General features: G+C 47.5%; 1 protein-coding gene across 3 annotated transcripts in view; it reads right to left on the minus strand.

Annotated features, from left to right (window-relative positions):
- LOC144479198 (alpha-1,3-mannosyl-glycoprotein 4-beta-N-acetylglucosaminyltransferase C-like) overlaps window positions 1-25,018 on the minus strand; it is a 188,389-nt gene that overhangs the window by 109,438 nt on the left and 53,933 nt on the right. Inside the window, exon 1 of one of the 3 annotated variants that reach the window (XM_078197850.1) lies at window positions 83-727. The exons of the other annotated variants lie outside the window; for them this stretch is intronic. The gene's annotated coding sequence lies outside the window, so the exon portion shown is untranslated. Of the gene's footprint in view, window positions 1-82; window positions 728-25,018 lie in introns of those variants that run through there. 3 annotated transcript variants of the gene reach the window in all.

Below are 25,018 nucleotides of genomic sequence, written 5' to 3' on the forward strand. Positions count from 1 at the left end.
GACACAAACGCTGCTCCACAAAACAAGCCTGGGATTTCTCGGAAGTGAGCCGAAGAAAAGGGGAAAAGAAAACTTTCTTTACCTGATGATACACCTCTGTCTGGAGTCCTTCTCTTTCTTTTCACTTTGGAAGCCACGCCGGCTGAAGAGGAGGTATTAGGAGTCCCAAAAACGGGTGAAAGTGCCTCTGTGTCCAAATTACAGGGGGGAGAGACTTACTATGGGAGGAGGTAGGTGTTGGAGAGGGTCTACCTGAGACTAGGTTACACCCAGGGGTGGTCTCCAGGAGGCTGGGCTGCACTTAGATCCGCAGGGCTGAAGGTGTGGTGACATGCATTCATTTCCTTGTGCTTGCGAACAGCAGTCTGTAAGTGGATCTAGAATCCCGGGGCGGAGTCTGCATTCTCACTGAAACCGAATCTCACACAGTGTGGGCACAGCCTGCTGTATTTACGTTAGATATATCAAAAAGCAAACTTCCTTAGAGGGGCTTGTACAGCGCTCTTAGTAATTCCACAGTTCAGAGGGAGATGCCTCACCAAGATCACAAACTGATCTAATGCCACACGTCTTCCTGCGTTTTCTCTGAAATGTATTAATTTCCGGAATCCAGGGTTAGCTCAGTGAACATTTCAATTCAGCCTCGCTTGCTGTCTGTAAATGCGGGCTGGCCGCCGCAATATTCATTGTATTCACAGGAGGAAGAGGCAGGAGGGAAGATTTGTCAGTGGTGAACAGTCAGTAAGGGACTACTGGGAAGTAAAATTAGGAAAGGAAGGATTTACATTTATATAGCGACATTGATCGCATTCCAAACTGGTTTATAAACAATAAACTACTTCTGACGCGTAGTCACCGTTGTAAGGTAAGTTTAAGTTTATTTATTAGTGTCATAAGTAAGGCTTACATTAATACTGCAATGAAGTTACTGTGGAAATCCCCTAGTGGCCACACTCCCGGCGCCTTTTCTGGTACACTGTGGGAGAATTTAGCATAGCCAATGCACCTAACCAGCACGCCTTTCAGACTGTGGGAGGAAACCCACGCAGACACGGGGAAAATGTGCAGACTCCACACAGACAGTGGCCCAAGGCCAGGAATCGAACCTGAATCCCTGGTGCTGTGAGGCAGCAGTGCTAACCACTGTGCAGGTAATGGAGCAGTCAATTTGAACACAGTTGTAGGGCATTGAATACTGTTTGGTAAGTTTTAATGAAGTCACTGTATGTATTTATTATGAATTCGAGCCCCATAACCCCACATGTTTACCCTGCTAGGCCCCCCTGATTCTAATGGCCAATGCACCTAACCTGCACATCTTTGGAGTATGGGAGGAATGATGTGGAGATGCCGGCGTTGGACTGGGGTAAACACAGTAAGAAGTTTAACAACACCAGGTTAAAGTCCAACAGGTTTATTTGGTAGCAAAAGCCACAGTGGCTTTTGCTACCAAATAAACCTGTTGGACTTTAACCTGGTGTTGTTAAACTTCTTACTGTATGGGAGGAAACCAGAGCACCCAGAGAAAACCCACGCAGACACGGGGAGAACGTGCAAACTCTGCACAGACAGTGACCCAAGCCAGAATCAAACGCGGGTCTCTGGCGCTGTGAGGCAGCAGTGCTAACCACTGTGCTACTGAGCCGCCCTGTAAAGGCCCAATACAAAAATCTTGTATCTTTTACCTCACTAAGAACAAAGAAAATTACAGCACAGGAACAGGCCCTTCGGCCCTCCAAGCCTGCACCAACCATGCTGCCCGACTGAACTAGAACTCCCTACCCTTCCGGAGACTGTATCGCTCTATTCCCATCCTATTCATGTATTTGTCAAGGCGCCCCTTAAATGTCACTATAGTATCCGCTTCCACTACCTCCCCTGGCAACGAGCTCCAGGCACCCACCACTCTGTGTTTTTTAAAAAAAACTTGCCTCAAACATCTCCTTTAAACCTTGCCCCTCGCACCTTAAACCTATGCCCCCTAGTAATTGATTCTTCCACCCTGGGAAAAAGCTTCTGACTATCCATTCTGTCCATGCCTCTCATAATCTTGTAGACTTCTATCAGGTCACCCATCAACCTCTGTCGTTCCAGTGAGAACAAACCAAGTTTCTCCAACCTCTCTTCATAGCTAATGCCCTCCATACCAGGCAACATCCTGGTAAATCTTTTCTGTACCCTCTCCAAAGCCTCCACATCCTTCTGGTAGTGTGGAGACCAGAATTGAACACGATATTCCAAGTGCGGCCGAACTAAGGTTCTATAAAGCTGCAACATGACTTGCCAATTTTTAAATTCAATGCCCCGGCCAATGAAGACAAGCATGCCGTATGCATTCTTGACTACCTTCTCCATCTGCGTTGCCACTTTCAGTGACCTGTGTACTTGTACACCCAGATCCCTCTGCCTATCAATACTCTTAAGGGTTCTGCCACTTACTGTATATTTTCTATCTGTATTAGACCTTCCAAAATGCATTACCTCACATTTGTCCGGATTAATCTCCATCTGCCATCTCTCCGCCCAAGTCTCCAACTGATTTTACAAAAGGTGCAGGGAGCTAGGTAATGTTAGAGATCTTGAAGAGTATACGGCTAATAGGAAGGATCTTAAGAAGGAAATTAGGGGAGCCAGAAGGGGTCATGAGAAGGCCTTGGCAGGCAGAATTAAGGAAAACCCCAAGGCATTCTACAAGTATGTGAAGAGCAAGAGGATAAGACGTGAAAGAATAGGACCTATCAAGTGTGACAGTGGGAAAGTTTGTATGGAACCGGAAGAAATAGCAGAGATACTTAATGAATACTTTACTTCAGTATTCACTATGGAAAAGGATCTTGGTGGTTGTAGTGCAGACTTGCAGCGGACTGAAAAGCTTGAGCATGTAGATATTAAGAAAGAGGATGTGTTGGAGCTTTTGAAAAGCATCAAGTTAGATAAGTCACCGGGACCGGATGAGATGTACCCCAGGCTACTGTGGGAGGCGAGGGAGGAGATTGCTGAGCCTCTGGCGATGATCTTTGCATCATCAATGGAGACGGGAGAGGTTCTGGAGGATTGGAGGATTGCGGATGTTGTTCCTTTATTCAAGAAAGGGAGTAGAGATAGCCCTGGAAATTATAGACCAGTGAGTCTAACCTCAGTGGTTGGTAAGTTGACGGAGATGATCCTGAGAGGCAGGATTTATGAACACTTGGAGAGGTATAATATGATTAAGAATAGTCAGCATGGCTTTGTCAAAGGCAGATCATGCCTTACGAGCCTGATTGAATTTTTTGAGGATGTGACTAAACACATTGATGAAGGAAGAGCAGTAGATGTAGTATATATGGACGTCAGCAAGGCATTTGATAAGGTGCCCCATGCAAGGCTTATTGAGAAAGTGAGGGGGCATGGGATACAAGGGGGCATTGCTTTGTGGATCCAGAACTGGCTTGCCCACAGAAGGCAAAGAGTGGTTATAGATGGGTCACATTCTGCATGGAGATCGGTCACCAGTGGAGTGCCCCAGGGATCTGTTCTGGGACCCTTACTCTTTGTGATTTTTATAAATGACCTGGATGAGGAAGTGGAGGGATGGGTTGGTAAGTTTGCCGATGACACAAAGGTTGGAGGTGTTGTGGATAGTGTGGAGGGATGTCAGAAGTTGCAGCGAGACATTGATAGGATGCAAGACTGGGCGGAGAAGTGGCAGATGGAATTCAACCCAGATAAGTGTGAGGTGGTTCATTTTGGCAGGTCAAATAGGAAGGCAGAATATAATATTAATGATAGGACACTTGGCAGAATGGAAGATCAGAAGGATCTTGGGGTCCGAGTTCATAGGACGCTCAAAGCAGCTGTGCAGGTTGAGGCTGTGGTTAAGAAGGAGTATGGTGTACTGGCCTTCATCAATCGAGGAATTGAGTTTAGGAGTCGTGAGATAATGTTGCAGCTATATAAGACCCTGGTCAGACCACACTTAGAGTACTGTGCTCAGTTCTGGTCGCCTCATTACAGGAAGGATGTGGGAGCCATAGAAAGGGTGCACAGGAGATTTACAAGGATGTTGCCTGGGTTGGGGAGCATGCCTTATGAGGATAGGTTGAGTGAGCTCGGCCTTTTCTCCTTGGAGCGATGAAGGATGAGGGGTGACGTGATAGAGGTGTATAAGATGTTGAGAGGTATTGATCGAGTGGATAGTCAGAGGCTTTTTCCCAGGGCTGAAATGGTTGCCACAAGAGGACACATGTTTAAGGTGCTGGGGAGTAGGTACAGAGGAGATGTCAGGGGTAAGTTTTTCACTCAGAGGGTGGTGGGTGCGTGGAATGGGCTGCCAGCAACGGTGGTGGAGGCGGATTCGCTGTAGTTTTTCTATGTTTCTATGATCTATATCCTGCTGTATCCTCTGATGGTCCTCATCGCTATCCGCAAATCTACCAATCTGTGTCGTCCGCAAACTTACTAATAAAACCAGTTACATTTTCCTCCAAATCATTGATATATATTACAAACAGAAGCACAATGCTGGAAAGTCTCAGCAGGTCTGGCAGCATCTGTAAGGAGAGAAAAGAGCTGATGTTTTGAGTCCAGATGGCCCTTTGTCAAAGCTAAAAGGCATAGAAAGTGGGAGATGTTTATACTGCAGGGGGAGGGAATGAAAGATGAGTCATAGCCACAGAAACCAGGGGAAAGGCTGCTAATGGCTGTCCACAGAGAGAATAAAGGGTGTGAATGGCTAAACGGCAGAGAAGCTGTAACAGATGAAAATGTGGGGGCGTGGGGAGGCGGGAATGGGATAGAGGTAGAAAAGGGTAAGCGGCGGGGAGAGAAAAGGTAAGGGAAGGGGGATGAAGTGGGGGGAGAGAAAGAGTGGGGAGGGGAAGAAAAATGAAGAAAGACCAAAAAGAAATAAAAGGTAGAGAACAAAAAATTAAATAAATTAGAATGAAAACAAAGGGGTGGAGGTGGGGTCGAGCAAATCATCTGAAGTTGTTGAATTTGATGTTGAGACCGGAAGGCTGTAAAGTACCCAGCTGGACGATGAGATGCTGTTCCTCTAGTTTGCGTTGAGCTTCACTGGAACATTGCAGCAGGCCAAGGACAGACATGTGGGCATGGGGAGCAGGATCGTGTGTTAAAATGGCAAGCAACCGGAAGGTCAGGGTCCTGATTGCGCACAGACCGAAGGTGCTCAGCAAAGTGATTACCCAGTCTACGCTTGGTCTCTGCGATATAGAGGAGACCACATTGGGAGCAGCGAATGCAATAGACCAAATTGAAAGAGGTGCAAGTGAAACGCTGCTTAACCTGGAATGAGTGTTTTGGACCTTGGATGGTGAGCATGGAAGAGGCGAAGGGACAGGTGTCACACCTTCTGTGATTGCATGGGAAGGTGCCATGAGTGACGGGAGAGGTGTTGGGTATAGTGGAGGAGTGGACTAGGTTATCCCGGAGGGAACAGTCTCTGTGGAATGCTGACAGAGGGAGTGAAGGGAAGATGTGTTTGGCGGTGGCATCACGCTGGAGTTGGTGAAAATGGCGGAGGATTGTGCTTTGCATGCGGAGGCTGGTGGGGTGAAATGTGAGAACAAGGGGGACTCTATCCTTGTTCTGGGAGGGAGGGGAGGGGGTGAGGGTCGTGGCGCGGGAGATGGACCGCACGCTGTTGAGGGCCCTGTCGACAACTGTAGATGGGAATCCACGGTTGAGGAAAAAGGAGCACATATTAGAAGCACCTCTTTGGAAAATGGCATCATTGGAACAAATGTGACGGAGGTGAAGAAGCTGAGAGAAAGGGATGGAGTCCTTACGGGATGTGGGGTGTGAAGAGCTGTAGTCCAGATAGCTGTGGGAGTCAGTGGGCTTGTTGTGGATATTGGTAGATAGTCGATTGCCGGAAATGGAGACAAAAAGGTCAAGGAAGGGAAGGGAAGTGTCTGAGATGGACCAGGTGAAGGTGATGGAGGGGTGGAAACTGGAAGCGAAGTTGATGAATTTTTGGAGGTCTGGACGAGAGCATGAAGCAGCACCAAAATAGTCATCGATGTTCCGGTAAAGAAGTTGTGGGAGGGGACCTGGGTAGGCCTGGCTAATAAAATACAAGTTCGGGTCTTCATAGAATCCTTACAGTGCAGAAGGAGGCCATTTGGCCCATCGAGTCTGCACCGATCACAATCCCACCCAGGCCCCATCCCCGTAACCCCTCATATTTACCCTTGTGGTGAACCATCGTTGGTTCACCACTGGGGTTGTTATTGTGTTACTGTTGGGCTAGGGTGTTGTTGTTATGGGGGTTGTACTATGTTGTTGGGTTAGGGTGTTTACCTGTCCTAAGTGTTATCGTGGCACACTCCAGTGGGGTCCCGCCTCCGGTGGCAGGGTATAAGACCCCCTGCTCCGGCAGGACCCCTTCAGTCTGAACGGGTGAATTTGTGTTAGTAGTTTCATTGTTAATGTATTAAAGCCTTCAGTACTAAAGCCTTGTTTCCGGGTGCTCATTGAGGTGCATCAATTTAATACATTAACTGAGAATATGGAACAGATCCTAAAACCGGATCGTCTGACACTGGACCCACGTGCGGTCGGTGCAGCTAACACGTTCGAACATTGGTGGAAGTGCTTCGAGGACTACCTGGCAGCCTCGGTAGCTATCACTACAGACAGTGATAGACTCCAGGTCCTCCACGCAAGGGTAAGCGACACGATTTACCTAGCCATTCGTGCAGCTTCCACTTACCAGGGTGCCGTCGAGCTCCTAAAGAATAGGTACATTACGCCACCCAACGAGATTCACGCTCGTTATCTCCTCGCTACACGACGTCGGCAGTCGGGCGAGACCATAGAAGACTACGCCAATGAACTCCTGCAGCTTGCCAGGGCTTGTGACTGTAAGGACGTCTCCGCCGAGCAGTACATGCACGACCTCGCCCGAGACGCGTTCGTAGCAGGGGTAGGGTCCTCGTACATCAGACTTAAATTATTAGAAAAGGGGAAACTCAACTTGACCCAGGCAATGGGGATGGCCGTGAGGTTGGAGGCGGCGTCGAAGAGCTTGGCGCTGTACCCCGAGGACCACGTGCAGTCAACGTCGTTGGAGCAAGCTCTGCTCCCTCCTCGCCCCGCGAACCCGCGCTCCCAGATCGATTCGACGACGGCGGCAGCTCCAGGTGGCCAGCGATGCTATTTTTGCGGTGGGGCCAAGCATCCACGGCAACAGTGTCCGGCAAGAACGGCAATCTGCAGCCAGTGCGGTAAAAAAGGCCACTACAGCAAAGTCTGCAGGTCCAAACCTAAAAACGGCAGTGCAGCTTGTAACCCTCCAGAACGGAGACCATCTCTTTCGGCGCTGCAGTACCCACGAGGTCCGACCACGTGCGATCTCAGGACGGCGCCATCGTGGCAGACAGAGGAGGAGGAAGACCACCAGGAGTCGCTGCGCTTGGAGCCCTCGGCCACATGCGATTCATGGGGGCGGCCATCATGGTCCACGACGACTAGGAGCGACCAGCAGGGGTCCTCAGCATCCACATCGGCAGCATGCAGCAGCGACCAGCAGGGGTCCTCAGCATCCACATCGGCAGCATGCAGTGACGCCCAGGGGCCAACGGTGGCGTCGATCTCTCTGGATCAGACCAGGCATTACAGACTGGAACATTCTATGATGGAGGTAAAGGTTAGTGGCAGAACTGTGAATTGTCTGTTTGACAGTGGGAGCACCGAAAGTTTCATACACCCTGAAACTGCTAAAAGGTGTGGACTCCGGGTTCTCCCTGCCAAACAGACAATTTCCATGGCATCACAGTCCCGGTCTGTACCGATCCAAGGACGATGTATGGTAACTCTTGAGGTACAGGGCACAGTTTACGAGCAATACAGGCTCCTTGTGCTACCTCACCTTTGCGCGCCAATTCTCCTCGGACTAAACTTTATGGCCCACATGAAGAGTGTGATCCTACAGTACGGTGGGCCACTCCCTTCACTGGCAGTAGGGAACCAGCCGCAGCCTCCAAATTGCCCAAAGCGCCCCGCGTGCAATCTATCCACCCTGAAGATCACGACACCATCCCTTTTTAAAAATCTGGTACCTGGCTGCAAGCCCATCGCTACTAAAAGTAGGCGTTACAGCGCTGAGGACCGGATCTTTATTAGATCTGAGGTTCAGCGGCTCCTCAAGGAAGGGATCATACAGGCCAGTGCTAGTCCGTGGAGAGCGCAGGTCGTGGTAGTCAAAAGCGGGAACAAACCTCGGATGGTCATCGACTATAGTCAGACCATTAATAGATACACGCAGCTGGATGCGTATCCTCTCCCGCGCATTTCTGATATGGTCAATCAGATTGCGCAGTACCGAGTGTTTTCTACCATAGACCTTAAGTCCGCCTACCATCAACTCCCCATCCGCCCAGAGGACCGACAATATACGGCTTTTGAGGCGGATGGTCGTCTATACCAATTCCTCAGGGTTCCATTTGGTGTCACCAATGGGGTCTCGGTCTTCCAGCGTGCTATGGACCGAATGGTGGACCAGAACGGGTTGCGGGCTACCTTCCCGTACCTGGATAATGTCACCATCTGCGGCCATGACCAGCAGGACCACGACACGAATCTCCAACACTTTCTACGCACTGCATCTCGCCTGAATCTGACCTATAACAGGGAGAAGTGCGTATTCCGTACGCGTAGGTTAGCCATCCTCGGATACGTGGTGGAAAACGGGGTCATTGGCCCTGATCCAGACCGTATGCGCCCACTCACTGAACTTCCCTTGCCCGCTAGCACGAAAGCACTGAGGAGATGCCTCGGGTTCTTTTCGTATTATGCACAGTGGGTCCCCAACTACGCGGACAAAGCTCGTCCGCTCATTAAGTCCACGACCTTCCCACTTACGCCGGAGGCCCAATTGGCCTTCAAGGTTTTGAAAAGCGACATCTCGAAAGCCACGATGCACGCGGTGGATGAATCCATCCCTTTCCAGGTGGAGAGTGATGCATCGGACTTCGCCCTAGCCGCCACACTAAACCAGGCAGGCAGGCCCGTCGCGTTTTTTTCCCGCACCCTTCAAGGCCCAGAGATTCGGCACTCAGCGGTGGAAAAGGAGGCTCAGGCCATTGTGGAGGCAGTCAGACACTGGCGCCATTACCTGGCAGGTAAGCGGTTCACCCTGATCACGGATCAGCGATCCGTGGCGTTTATGTTCAGTAACACGCAGAGGGGCAAGATCAAGAACGATAAGATCTTGCGGTGGAGAATTGAGCTCTCCACCTATAATTACGATATTATGTATCGTCCAGGGAAGCTCAATGAGCCCTCGGATGCCCTCTCGCGCGGAACATGCGCCATCATGCAGGAGGACCGCTTGAAGGCTCTCCACAATGATCTGTGTCATCCTGGAGTCACCAGACTCTACCACTTCATAAAAGCCCGCAACCTACCCTACTCGGTGGAGGAGGTCAGGTCAGTTACTAGAAGTTGTCGGATTTGCGCAGAATGCAAACCACACTTTTATCGACCAGACCGGGCACATTTGGTCAAGGCCACTCGCCCTTTTGAGAGGCTGAGTGTAGATTTTAAGGGCCCCCTTCCCTCAACGGATCGGAATGTCTATTTTCTTAACATAATAGACTAATTTTCCCGGTTTCCGTTTGTTTTCCCCTGTGCGGACACGTCGACTGCCACCGTCATCAAGGCATTCAGTGAGCTTTTTACCCTGTTCGGGTACCCCTGCTATATTCATAGCGACAGGGGCTCGTCGTTCATGAGCAACGACTTGAGGCAATTCCTGCTCTCATTCGGGATTGCCTCTAGTAGAACCACGAGCTACAACCCTAGGGGTAACGGACAGGTGGAAAGGGAGAATGCTACAGTCTGGAAGGCTGTCCTACTGGCACTGAAATCCAAGGGCCTTCCAGTCTCCCGGTGGCAGGAGGTCCTTCCAACTGCGCTCCATTCTATCCGCTCCCTCCTGTGTACGGCAACCAATGCTACTCCCCACGAGAGGATGTTCTCATTCCCTCGGAAGTCGTCCTCGGGGACCTCATTGCCAGCCTGGTTGACGTACCCAGGACCCGTCCTTCTGCGGCGCCATGTGAGGGCTCGCAAGTCCGACCCCTTGGTCGAACCGGTCCAACTCCTCCACGCCAACCCTCAGTATGCCTATGTGGCATATCCTGACGGGCGAGAGGACACTGTCTCCATTAGAGACCTGGCGCCCGCCTGGGACGTAGCAACTCCTGTCGCTCCTATTCCCCCAGTCACAGATCCACTACTCCTCATTACTTCCCCAGACGTGGCGCGGTCAGCACCGGGACCAGTGCATAACACTTTTACTCCCATGTACAGCTTGCCTGAGACTCGGAGATCGGCGCCACCATCATCACCACCACCACCACCACCAAACGTTCCAGGATCCCCTACACCATCGCCTCATCAGGGCCGGCCGGCCCGGGAGTCTTTGAGGGGACAGCCAGATGTTGCTTTGAGAGAGCCACCGCAAGCACCTGCTCCGGTTTCGCAACCGGTGTTGAGAAGATCGCAGCGTCGGTGTGGTCCTCCAGACCGTCTGGACTTGTGAATCCTGTTATTTTTTTTGTCATTGTCTGTTTTCATCCACCCCGCCACCTTTGGTTCCTAAAGGAGGGGTGAATGTGGTGAACCATCGTTGGTTCACCACTGGGGTTGTTATTGTGTTACTGTTGGGCTAGGGTGTTGTTGTTATGGGGGTTGTACTATGTTGTTGGGTTAGGGTGTTTACCTGTCCTAAGTGTTATCGTGGCACACTCCAGTGGGGTCCCGCCTCCGGTGGCAGGGTATAAGACCCCCTGCTCCGGCAGGACCCCTTCAGTCTGAACGGGTGAATTTGTGTTAGTAGTTTCATTGTTAATGTATTAAAGCCTTCAGTACTAAAGCCTTGTTTCCGGGTGCTCATTGAGGTGCATCAACCCTGCTAATCCCCCTGACACTACAGTTTATTTAGCATGGCCAATCAACCTGACCCGCACATCTTTGGACTGTGGGAGAAAACCGGAGCAAACCCACGCAGACACGGGGAGAACGTGCAGACTCCACACAGACAGTGACCCGAGGCCAGAATTGAACCCGAGTCCCTGGCACTATGAGGCAGCAGTGCTAACCACTGTGCCGCCCTTTTGAGAGTCTGGAGTCTAAAATCAGAAGTCTAATGGAATGTTTCTTCAGAGGGGACGTTGACTGTTACAGGATGATCCGTTTTTTCAGAAACTAGACTTCTACTCGGTGAGAAAACACAGAGTGAAGTTAGCCTTGAAGTCACAAGTTCCAATGTTCCAGTAACTTGCAGTTCTGATGAGGGGCTGGAGTCCTTTCTGTTGCCACCAGCTTGAGGCTAAAATAGTAGATAGTGTGAGCTGCTTGCCGGAAACTACTGTTAACTTGGAGGTCAAACTGACTGACTAAAAGATCCAAAAGCTGTATAATTAAAGGAGTGTAGTAAGAAGTCTCACAACACCAGGTTAAAGTCCAACAGGTTTATTTGGTAGCAAATACCATAAGCTTTCGGAGCGCTGCTCCTTCGTCAGATGGAGTGAAAATCTGTTCTCCAACAGTGCACAGAGACACAGACACTGTGTCTCTGTGCACTGTTGGAGAACAGATTTTCACTCCATCTGACGAAGGAGCTGTGCTCCGAAAGCTTATGGTATTTGCTACCAAATAAACCTGTTGGACTTTAAGCTGGTGTTGTTAAACTTCTACCTTTGTTCATAGCAAACTAGCTGCCCCAGCCACTAAGTCAAGGTGTTGACTTGGCTGGAATGTTTATATGATGCAAGGAGTGTTACATTCCAAGGTCTGATTTGATTTATTGTCCCATGTATTAACATAGTGAAAAGTATTGCTTCTTGAGCGCTATACAGACAAAGCATACTGTTCATAGAGAAGGAAACGAGAGAGTGCAGAATGTAGTGTTACAGTCAAAGCTAGGATGTAGAGAAAGATCAACTTAATGCAAGGGAAGTCCATTCAAAAGTCTGGCAGCAGCAGGGAAAAAGCTGTTCTTGAGTCGGTTGGTACGTGACCTCAGACTTTTGTATCTTTTTCCCGAAGGAAGAAGGTGGAAGAGAGAATGTCCGGGGTGCATGGGGTCCTTAAATTATGCTGGCTGCTTTGCCGAGGCAGCAGGAAGTGTAGACAGAGTCAATGGATGGGAGGCTGGTTTGTGTGATGAATTGGGCTACATTCATGACCTTTTGTAGTTCCTTGCGGTCTTGGGCAGAGCAGGAGCCATACCAAGCTGTGATACAACCAGAAAGAATGCTTTCTATACAAAGAACAATACAGCACAGGAACAAGCCCTTCGGCTCTCCAAGCCCATGCCGCTCCCTGGTCCAAACTAGACCATTCTTTTGTATCCCTCCATTCCCACTCTGTTCATGTGGCTATCTAAATAAGTCTTAAATGTTCCCAGTGTGTCCGTCTCCACCACCTTGCCTGGCAGCGCATTCCAGGCCCCCACCACCCTCTGTGTAAAATACGTCCTTCTGATATCCATGTTAAACCTCCCCTCCCTCACCTTGAACCTATGACCCCTCGTGAACCTATGACCCCTCGTGAACTATGGTGCATCTATAAAAATTGCTGAGAGTCATAGCTGGTATGCCAAATTTCCTTAGTCTTCTGAGAAAGTAGAGGTGTTGGTGGGCTTTCTTAACTATAGTGTCGGCATGGGGGGGGAACAGGACAGGTTGTTGATGATCTGGACACCTAAAAACTTGAAGCTCTCGACCCTTTCTACTTCAGAGCCACAGCAATTCAATTGACTCTCAACTGCCCTTGGGTAACTAGGGATGGGCTGGCCAGCCAGTGACACCCATGTCCCATCCCATGAATGAATTAAAAAAAACTTCATCAGCCCAGCAATTGTTCTTTTTTTTTTAAAATCAGAAAAGTTTTTTACGAAGTAGTCCAGCTGACAGATACACTTTGTTTCCATCCCGACCAGGTCAGAATATTAGTATTTACTAGTTTCTTGACTCATAGATGTGTGTTAAAAGTGAGACCGGCGCTTGTCAGCAATGATCCTGTTACTCTATAGAACACAGGCTGCAAGATTCATTACTACTTCAAAAGTAGGGGGAAAATTGCAAATTATTCCTATCGTTGGTTAAAAAAAGGGAAAGTAGAGGAAAAGGAAGAACTTAATACTGACAACACATCACAGTCTACTCTTCATTCATGGAGAATTATCAGAATCACGCATGTATGTGGCATTGTCACGTTTTGCAAATTTTTGGCCATTTTTCCCCACAGAGCGGTTTTGGAATGGTGACCTTAAAATGTGGTGTTTTAAAGCCAGGTGTATTCACACCAATTGCTTGAAGATTCTGACAAGCTTGTTTGGTTATTGAGCTCCTCATCAGCTAGCATTAGCTTGAACTTTCCATAGCTTATAAAATTAAAGTGTAATGACTTCAACAATGTCCATGAGATGAGTCTCTTGGAGTATGAGCTCCCTGATTGAGGCTGTAATTGTTCCGTGCCCGCTGGGCACCGCAGGGACTGGGGTGCATTATTTAATCACATTTTGATTTGATGTTTTAAGTTTCCTTTCCACTATGGCTTTTGTTTTGGGCGGTTCCCCTCCTTTTGGGAGCTGCCCATTTTCATTTGTCCCCTCATTAATTTGATTTAGTTGGCCGAAAAGATTGGTCATAATTGCCTGCTCAATCAGGGAGCCTCACCTGTATATAAAATGGGAGTGTCAGGTCCACAGGCACTCCCGATTCTGTAAGTAGTCTCACAACACCAGGTTAAAGTCCAACAGGTTTATTTGGTAGCACGAGCTTGCGGAGCACTGCTCCTTCACCAGGTGAGTGGAGAGTTGGGTTCATAAACAAGGCATATATAGACACACACTCAATTGTCTGTATATTCCCTGTTTGTGAATTCAATTCTCCACTCACCTGATGAAGGAGCGACACTCCGAAAGCTCGTGCTACCAAATAAACCTGTTGGACTTTAACCTGGTGTTGTAGACTTCCTGTTGTGCCCACCCCAGTCCAACGCCAGCATCTCCATAGCATTCCTGATTCTGACTTTGTACATGAAGGAGTAGAATTGAGTTTGTAAATAAAGGGAATCTGGTGACGGGATACCAGCCTCTGAGGAGTTATTTCAGAAATAATTTACATTTATATAGCTTTCGTGACCTCAGGGCATTGGTTTATGACCAATGAAGTACTTTTTTGGAAGCACAGTCATTGTTGCAATGTAGGAAAAGCTGCAGCCAATCAGCACGCAGTAAGCTCTCAGTAACAGCAATGTGATTATGTCCAGACAATCTAGTCATGTTTTGTGATGTTGATTGGTGGATAAATATTGACCAGGACACCAGGGATAATACCCTCCTCATCTTTTCAAAATGGTAGAATGGGATATTTTTCTGTCCATCTCTTGATCTGCTCAATGTCTAACCTGGAAGACAGCACCTACCACAGTGCAGCACTCCCACGAGTACCACACCAGCATGGGACCCGAACCCACAACCTTCGTACTCTGAGGCAAGAGTACTACCGACTGAGCCTTTTACTGTGAGTGAAAAGGAACCAGTTCATCAGTCTTGGCAATCAGAAGCACCACTCAACCATCCTGCTGCCAAGTCCTTGATCTTTTTCCTCAGGAAGCTACAACTCAGTCAGGTTTTTGTAAACAGAAACCTGGGAGGCAGGCCTGACATGAGATTGTGTGAGGGCAAACATAAAACAGATTGCAAACCTGTTCAAATTCAGGCAGCCGAGGGGACTTTTGTTGTTGTTGCAAGAATGAGGCTGCGCTTGTAGAATTCTCTGAACAAAATAAGCAAAATCTGAGGTGTAAATATTTAAGGCAGTCGCGGTGGTTGGCTCACAGATGACAGAGCGTTGCTGGCATCCTGTCACCTACATATAGGGGCTGCTATAAGTCACTGTTGCTCGCAGACCTTGTGAATTATGGATCCTTCATGGCCAAGAAAGAACGCCAGTAACTCACTGTCACCAGTCGAGCTATTGCTTATTTATTCCATCTCTCTTCAAAAGATCAGCAGGTGCAATGTTGCTGTTCCCTCCATACACATATACACACACACATACATATACACCACGCACACACATACACACTGCTGTGCGGGCTGCAAGTTAACGCAGAAAGCGTTATTCCAGCAGTTTAATGAATCATGACATGAACCGCGTACGACGCAAACCAAGGGATCAGTTCCTGTTCTCGATTATAACAAACACTGCTGACAGCTGAATCTGTCAGTGCTTTTCACCGAGTCAACTTTATGTTGCCTCAGTCAACAAACCACACAAGCTGAAGCCAGCACGGACACACAACTAACCCAAAGGCAGCCCCTCTCTGCCCAGCTCATGCGGGCTCACAGGACTTCTGCAACAGCACAAGCAACATGCGGAATTGTTCACAATGGCGTAACATACACTTGACAGGCAACAGAATCTCACTGGCTGTCCTGTCTGGAGACAATACACATTTCTTTAACCTGTGCCTAATGCTCTCTCCACTCACATTGTCTGTATCTTTAAGACCTGGTTGGCTGTAGAGATTCGCACTCTAATCAGTATTCTGTAACTTGATTTTGTGTCTCTGTGCCCTGTTTGAGAGCAGATTTCCACTCCATCTGACGAAGGAGCAGCGCTCCAAAAGCTAATAGTATTTGCTACCAAATAAACCTGTTGGACTTTAATCTGGTGTTGTTAAAACTCTTACTGTGTTCACCCCAGTCCAACGCCGGCATCTCCACATCAGAACTACTGGTCACCAGCTTGGCATGGAGTGTCTGATGCATGTACAGATAATTAAGCAAGAAATGTTCATTCAAGATTTCTGTGCAATCTACACATATTAAAAATAGCCAAAAGTTAGCTCATTGGCAACTTAATTCAGAGATCTAATCGGATTAAAAGATAATCTTTTTAAAAAACTGTTTTTACCAACTGTTAGACTTCTAGTATGTGTGGAGCAGCCTGGAGTTAAAGCTTACCATTCAGCTGTGTGTATGTGAGAGCAAAAAGGATGTCCATTTAAAGTCTTATCTGAAAGACAGCACCTCTGACAGTGTACTTCCTCAGTAATGCATGACAGCGTTCAGCCGAGGTTTTCTTCCTGAGTTCTATAACCTTCTAACTGGGAGATAAATTGGGCGACACGGTAGCACAGTGGTTAGCACTGCTGCTTCACAGCTCCAGGGACCTGGGTTCGATTCCTGGCTTGGGTCACTGTCTGTGTGGAGTTTGCACATTCTCCTCGTGTCTGCGTGGGTTTCCTCCGGGTGCTCCGGTTTCCTCCCACAGTCCAAAGATGTGCGGGTTAGGTTGATTGGCCATGCTAAAATTGCCCTTAGTGTCCGGGATGCGTAGGTTAGAGGGATTAGTGGGTAAATATGTAGGACCTGGGTGGGATTGTGGTTGGTGCAGACTCGATGGGCCGAATGGCCTCTTTCTGTGCTGTAGGTTTCTAAGATTCTAAGAAATGCACTACCCACTGAGCTGCCGTGCAGCGATGCATGGAATTTTCATGATGTGGAGATGCTGGCGTTGGACTGGGGTAAACACAGTAAGGAGTCTAACACCAGGTTAAAGTCCAACAGGTTTATTTGGTAGCAAACGCCATGAGCTTTCGGAGCGCTGCCCCTTCATCAGGTGAGTGGAGAATTGGGTTCACAGACAGGACATATTTAGACACAAACTCAATTACAAGATAATGGTTGGAATGCGAGTCTTAACAAGTTATCAAGTCTTTACAGGTGCAGACAATGAATGGAGAGAGGGTTAAGCACAGGTTAAAGAGATGTGTATTGTCTCCAGCCAGGACAGTTAATGAGATTTTGCAAGCCCAGGCAAGTCCGTGGGGGTTACAGGTAGTGTGACATGAACCCAAGATCCCGGTTGAGGCCGTCCTCGTGTGTGCGGAACTTGGCTATCAGTTTCTGCTCAGCGATTCTGTGTTGTCGTGTGTCGTGAAGGCTGCCTTGGAGAACGCTTACCCGAAGATCAGAAGCTGAATGCCCGTGACCGCTGAAGTGTTCCCTGACAGGAAGGGAACACTCCTGCCTGGTGATTGTTGAGTGGTGTCCATTCATCGTTGTTGTAGTGTCTGCATGGTATCGCCAATCTACCATGCCTCCGGACATCCTTTCTTGCAGCGTATCAAGTAGACAACATTGGACGAGTCGCAAGAATATGTACCGTGTACCTGGTGGATGGTGTTCTCATGTGAGATGATGGCATCTGTGTCGATGATCCGGCACGTCTTGCAGAGGTTGCTGTGGCAAGGTTGTGTGGTGTCGTGATCACTGTTCTCCTGAAGGCTGGGTAGGTTGCTGCAGACAATGGTCTGTTTGAGGTTGTGCGCTTGTTTGAAGACAAGTAGTGGGGGTGTGGGGATGGCCTTGGCGAGATGTTCGTCTTCATTGATGACGTGTTGAAGGCTCCGAAGAAGATGTCGTAGCGTCTCCGCTCCAGGGAAGTACTGGATGACGAAGGGCACTCTGTCCACCGTGTCCCTTGTTTGTCTTCTGAGGAGGTCGGTGCGGTTTTTCGCTGTGTCGATCGTTAAGTCGAGCACCATATCCTGTTCTTACGAGGAGGTCTTTCAGTCTCTGTAGGTGTCTGTTGCGATCCTCCTCATCTGAGCAGATCCTGTGTATACGGAGGGCTTGTCCGTAGGGGATGGCTTCTTTAGCGTCTTTAGGATGGAAGCTGGAGAAGTGGAGCATCGTGAGGTTATCCGTGGGCTTGCGGTACAGCGAAGTGCTGAGGTGACCGTCCTTAATGGAGATGCGCGTGTCCAAGAATGCAACCGATTCTGGAGAATAGTCCATGGTGAGTCTGATGGTGGGATGGAACTTGTTGATGTCAACATATAGTTGTTTCAGTAATTGTTCGGCATGAGTCCAAAGGAAGAAAATGTAATCTATGTATCTAGTGCATAGCGTCGGTTGAAGGTCCTCTGTGGTGAAGAGGTCTGTGCATGAAGATGTTATGATGTGGAGATGCCAGCGTTAGACTGGGGTAAACACAGTAAGGAGTCTAACAACACCAGGTTAAAGTCCAACAGGTTTATTTGGTAGCAAACGCCACTAGCTTTCGGAGCGCTGCTCCTTCGTCAGGTGAGTGGGAGTTCTGTTCACAAACAGGGCATATAAAGACACAAACTCAATTTACAGAATAATGAATAATGATTGGAATGCGAGTCTTTACAGCTGATCAAGTCTTAAAGGTACAGACAATGTGAGTGAAGAGAGCATTAAGCACAGGTTAAAGAGATGTGTATTGTCTCCAGCCAGGACAGTTAGTGAGATTTTGCAAGTACAGGCAAGTTGTGGGAGTTACAGATAGTGTGACATGAACCCAAGATCCCGGTTGAGGCCGTCCTCATGTGTGCGGAACTTGGCTATCAGTCTCTGCTCAGTGACTCTGCGCTGTCGTGTGTCGTGAAGGCTGCCTTGGAGAACGCTTACCCGAAGATCAGAGGCCGAATGCCTGTGACCGCTGAGGTGCTCCCCAACAGGAAGAGAACACTCTTGCCTGGTGATTGTCGAGCGGTGTTCATTCATCCGTTGTCGTAGCGTCTGCATGGTTTCCCCAATGTACCATGCCTCGGGACATCCTTTCCTGCAGCGTATCAGGTAGACAACGTTGGCCGAGTTGCAAGAGTATGTACCGTGTACCTGGTGGATGGTGTTCTCACGTGAGATGATGGCATCCGTGTCGATGATCCAGAATGTCTTGCAGCGGTTGCTGTGGCAGGGTCGTGTGGTGTCGTGGTCACTGTTCTCCTGAAGGAGAAATCTTGTTAAGACTCGCATTCCAACCATTATCTTGTAATTGAGTTTGTGTCTAAATATGCCCTGTCTGTGAACCCAATTCTCCATTCACCTGACGAAGGGGCAGCGCTCCGAAAGCTCTTGGCGTTTGCTACCAAATAAACCTGTTGGACTTTAACCTGCTGGAATTTTCATGTCAGAGTTAGTCTTTATGTCAACACTAATCATTGAATTAATTCCAAATGATGCCAATTTATACTGAACTATACTATGGACTATATGGACTTGTTTTCATTCTTTGCTGGCTGGAAGTTGCGCCTAGTACATGTCTAGGATCTGTGATTTGTTGGCAGGCCAATGCCAACCTGATGTTAAAAGAAGTTGGTTCCTGTGGTGACTGTCCCTTTTAAGGACCACATGGCAGAAGAAGGTCACCTGGCTTGAGGGACCAATTGGGAGTGGGTAATCACCACAGTGGGTAGAGTCCTCCCTTAGGAAGAAGACATCTGGAAGGCATGTAGGAACTGGGGCAGCTGATGAGCTGCTCCAGGGCAGCTGGGGTGTGGATGAGTGGGGGGGAGCTGTCAGCCTCTGTACAGTGTTTCCATGTTAATAAATACTCTTTGCATTCCAGACCAAATCTGTAGTGTGCATCATTACATTGCCAACGAGGATAAAATGGATTATGAGGAAACTGCCCGTGGCCAAGACATGCGAGTAGTGAGATGTCAAGATATTGCCAGACCTTGGGGATAGATGCAGAATTGGCTGGTGCAGAGGTTTGGAAGTGTAAGGAAAGAAATAGGAGAAAATAACCAATTAGCTTTTTCTACAGTGCTCTCACATTTCCAGATCCAAATTTGTGTGCCCGTGGTGATCTAGATCTAGAAGTTGGGGATCCCATGTCAGCTCTTTCTGTCCTCCGACTTAAATCAGGGTGGGGTAGGTTTTCCTGCTGTTGGGAGATTGATACAGGTCCTCCCCTATGATTAAGTGGGCGTGGCCACCATGTTCCCTCCATGATGGGCTGCATGAAGTCCCACCCCTCGTCTCTCTGTAGGAAGTTTTCAATCACAAAGCATTCGTTATTGTAGAAAGGATACTCAGTATTACCATGGATGTCTGTTACTTGCAGTCCTGTGTATTTTCTGAGCAGAACTAAAATCTCTGAGCAATCCAGGCCATTTATCAGCATGATTTTGTTTGAGCGACTACACAGCACATGAAGCAATATAACCAGCAGGCAACAACTCTGCCTAAAGGGTGTAAAAAATCTGTTCCAAACGACCTTCTCTGATTATGATCCAAATCTTGTAGGATTCATAACTTGCCACCCAGAGTTCAAAATCACACAAAACCTTGAAGAGAGTCAATCATGGATAGAAAAGCTTACAAGGTATTTTGTAATTGTACATGTTTTCCAGTTTCCTGGAAGTGTTATGTGTTCAAACTGGGTAATACAAAATGTCCCTAAAAATGCACCACAACATTTTATTACAGTGTGGATAATTCTTAAACCTTTGAGCATGATTGCTAAGTTTCTTAATCCAAACCAAGTGATATAGCTTTATTTATTCAGACAAGGGTCCAGAGGAGGTTCACAAGAATGATCCCTGGAATGAAGAGTTTGTCATATGAGGAACGGTTGAGGATTCTGGGTCTGTATTCGTTGGAGTTTAGAAGGATGAGGGGGGATCTTATTGAAACTTGCAGGATACTGCGAGGCCTGGATAGAGTGGACGTAGAGAGGATGTTTCCACTAGTAGGAGAAACTAGAACCAGAGAGCACAACCTCAGGCTAAAGGGATGAGCCTTTAAAACAGAGATGAGGAGGAATTTTTTCAGCCAGAGAGTGGTGAATCTGTGGAACTCTTTGTCGCAGAAGGCTGTGGAGGCCGGGTCATTGAGTGTCTTTAAGACAGAGATGAATAGGATCTTGATTAATAAGGGGATCAGGGGTTATGGGGAAAAGGCAGGAGAATGGGGATGAGAAAAATATCAGCCATGATTGAATGGCGGAGCAGACTCGATGGGCCGAGGGGCCTAGTTCTGCTCCTATGTCTTATGGTCTAAGATAGGAACAGGAGTAGATTATTCAGCACTCTGATCCTGTTCTGCATTCACTTCCATCGTTCCTGATCTGTGCCTCACTCCATATAGCCTCCTTTCACCCTAATCCCTTGCTACTCTTAGCTAACAGCAATCTATCAATCCCGACTGACGCAGCATCAGGATAATCCTGGAGCAAAGGGTAACCCCAGGTTCATTGCCAGGTGGCAAACCATCTCTTTATCCTTTTCCTCCAGTTCCTCCATTCTCTCTTTCAACAAGTGTGAGGATTATTTCCCCAGTCCCTATAGCTTTGGTCTCTTATCATTGTACAGCTTCTCCTCTATCCCGTACACAACATCAATCTCATCTCCTCCATGAAATCCACCTCCTGCACTTTCAATTCATCTTCAATCAATTCTTCATCATATAGCTGTCTCCCTTTAGACCAGTGCTACCAAATATCATCTTCTCAGGCTCTGTACCATCATCGTGCCATTCCACCATTTAATCAAAAAGTTTCATCTTGATTTCACTCACCTAAAATCATAGATAGAATCATAGAATCTTACAATGCAGAAGGAGGTCCATCGAGTCTGCACCGACCACAATCCCACCCAGGCCCTATCCCCATAACCTCATGCATTTACCCTAGCTAGTCCCCCTGACACTGAGGAGCAATTTAGCATGGCCAATCAACCTAACCCACACATCTTTGGACTGTGGGAGGAAACTGGAGCACCGGGAGGAAACCCACGCAGACACGGGGAGAATGTACAGACTCCACACAGACAGTGACCCAAGCTGGAATCGAACCCAGGTCCCTGGCGCTGTGAGGCAGCAGTTCTAACCACTGTGCCACCCCAACTACTGTTTTTTAAATCGCCGCCTTGATTCTAAAGTCCTCCAATGGACATTTGCCATTCAGCTTCAATGCCCCCATCCCATCATTACCCCTCAAATCCCTTCAGCCCGACCACACACTTCTACCACTGTTTAACTATCCTTCTGAAGCCTTCTTAAAACCTCTGTGTTTGACTCAGCCAATTAGTCCAACCTCCTCCATTATATTGCCTCTTGGTCTGTCTCTGTTGCTCGACCTTATTTTGCATTTTCACTCTTCCAACAAAGCCAGCACACCTTTTTGTAATGGCTTCTCCTCCCATACCTGACCATTATGAGCCAAGGATTCATTCTTGGCTTTCTTTCACTTGCCCACAGCTCTGTAGACTTCCACGGGCAGGGACAGCTTTGCTAAGCATTTGGGCAAATACAAGTTGATCTGAGCCAGCAAAGATTTCTAAGTCAACTAGAAGTTGTTGGATCAACTCCCTCTTGTTGACTTGACAACAGAAATCTGCCCGGACACACTGATGCAGTGAGAGATGGCTGCACTGTTAGAGGTGAATTTAAACTGAAGTCTTCCTTACCTTTCAGATGGACATCAAAAATCCCATGGCGTTATTTCAAAGAAGGGTAAGTGTGTCAACATGTATCCCTCGATCAACCTGACACAAACTTGCTGAACTTTGTATCCAGCAAGTTCCCATCCCATTATTTTTGATGGGAACTTGCTGGATACAAATTGACATGTTGTGGAGATGCCGGCGTTGGACTGGGGTAAACACAGTGAGAGTTTTAACAACACCAGGTTAAAGTCCAACAGGTTTATTTGGTAGCAAATGCCACTAGCTTTCCTAAAGCTAATGGCATTTGCTACTAAATAAACCTGTTGGACTTTAACCTGGTGTTGTTAAAACTCTTACTGTGCAAATTGACAGTCACGTTTCTCGATTGGCTGTAAAGTAACTCACCTCCTGACTTCCCAAAGCCTCTCCCCCATCTACAAGGCACAAGTCAGGAGTGTGATGGAATAATCTCCACTTGCCTGGGTGAATGCACACTCAAGAGGATCGACAGCAGCCAAAGCAGCCCACTTGATTGGCACTCCATTCGCCACGTTCAAAATTCATTTCCTCCATCACTGATACTTACTTATTTTATTTGTGTCACAAGTAGGCTTGCATTAACAGTTCGGGTACACTGAGGGAGAATTTAGCATAGCCAATGCATAACCAGCAGCTCTTTCAGACTGTGGGATGAAACCGGAGCACCCGGAGGAAACCCACATGGGGAGAACATGCAGACAGTGAGTGACCCAAGCCAGGAATTGAACCTGGGTCCCTGGCGCTGTGAGGCAGCAGTACTAACCACTGTGCCACGATACACAATGACAGCAGTATGTACCATCTACAAGATGCACTGCAGCAACTCCTTCACAGCCCCTTTCAAACCGGCGACTCTACCATCTAGAAGATCAAAGGCAGCAGACACATGGGGACACCATCACCTGGAAGTCCCCCTCCAAGTCGCTCACCATCCTGACTTGGAACTATATCACCATTCCGTCAATGACACTGGGTCAAAATTCTGGAAATCTCTCCCTATGGGTGCACCAACACCACATGGACTGTATGGGTTTAAGAAGGTGTCTCAGCACTACCTTTTCAAGGGCAATTAGGGATGGGGGAATAAATGCTGGTCGAGCCAGCAATGCCCACACCTGTAAAATAATAATAAAAAAACATTTCAGGACATTTTGACCTTATCCTGAAGTCATGAAATACAGATGTAAATCTTTTATATAGGTGTAAATCTATACAGGTGAAAGTCTATATAAGTATTTTCTTTTTATGTTTAATGAACCTTGAATACTTCAATGAGGTAACAAAAGATAGTCGTTAAGGACTGTTATTTATATATAGATTTCCAGAAGGCATTCAACAAGGCTCCACAGAAGAAACTAAGGTGCATCGAATTGGAAGCAACCCATTGGCTTGGATAGAAAATTGGTCCAGAGATAGGAGAGCAGGAACAATGAGTATGTTCTCAAATTGGCATCCCTCATGGATCTGTACTGGAGCCTTAGCATTTTTATAATACTTATAAATAAACTGGGTGAAGAAATAGGAAGACACACGTCTAAGTTTGCTGACAACACTAAGGTGATGCACTACATAGTATCGACAGGAGAAGAAAGTTGCAAAGAGACATTGATAGATAAAATAGGTGGGCCAAATTGTGGCAGATGCAGTTTCCTGTGAGGTAATCCACTTGAATGTTGACCTTCACCTCAATAGGGTTGGAAAACAAAGCCGATGGAAGCTATGTTAGAGCTATACAGAGCTCTAGTTAGGCAGCATCTGGATTACTGCCATCACACTTTCGCCATACCTCAGAGAGGACATATTAGCCCAGAAGGGGGTAAAGTGCAGATTCACCAGAATGATACCAGGGCTAAGTTATGAGGACAGATTACAGTCTAGATTTTTTTCTTTATTCTTTCATGGGGTGTGGGCATCTCTGGCAAGACTCCTATTTGTTTCCCATCCCGAATTACCCTTGGACTGAGTGGTGTGCTGGGCCATTTCGGAGGGCATTAATAGTCAACCACATTGCTGTGGATCTGGAGCCACATCAAGGCCAGACCAGTCACGGACAGCAGATTTCCTTCCCTAAAAGACATTTGTGAACTGGATCGGATTTTATGACAATCAATGATAGCTGTCATGGTCATTATTACTGAGACTAGCTTTTGTATTCCAGATTTTATTATTTGAACTTCAATTCTACAAAATGTCAGAGCATTAGCTTGGGCCTCTGGGTTACTAGTCCAGTGACTTTCCTGCAACACCATTGTCTCCCTCCCACTGTGCTCTTGAACATGGATGGTTAGGGGCAATTTAATTGAAGTGTTTATGATGATGAAAGGAACTTAGAGGGTAGAAATGGAGGAACTGTTTCCACTGTTTGGGAAAACCCAGAACAAGGGGTGTAGTCTTTCAGGGGTAATGTTATGAAGCACTTTGTCACATAAAGGGTGATGAAAATCTGGAACGTTCTCTCCCCAAAATGCTGGGGGGTCAATTTAAGTTCTCAAAAATTGAGATTGAAAGTTTTTTTTGTAAGGGAAGGGTATTTAGGGTTACAAAATCAAGGTGGGTACTTGGAGTTAAGATACAGATCAACAATGATATAATTGCCACGAGGGGCTGAATGGCCTTTCTGTTCCAGTCTTCCTGTGCACCTGGCTCTACTTCTCTGCTTCCATCCTTCACCCTTATACAATCCAATGGTTAATATGACAACTTTCTTTGAGTACAAGATGTCACTCTTAATAGCTCTCAGCTCCGCTCT

This window comes from Mustelus asterias, chromosome 25, assembly GCF_964213995.1.
Source record: "Mustelus asterias chromosome 25, sMusAst1.hap1.1, whole genome shotgun sequence".
NCBI classification, from domain to species: Eukaryota; Metazoa; Chordata; class Chondrichthyes; order Carcharhiniformes; family Triakidae; genus Mustelus; species Mustelus asterias.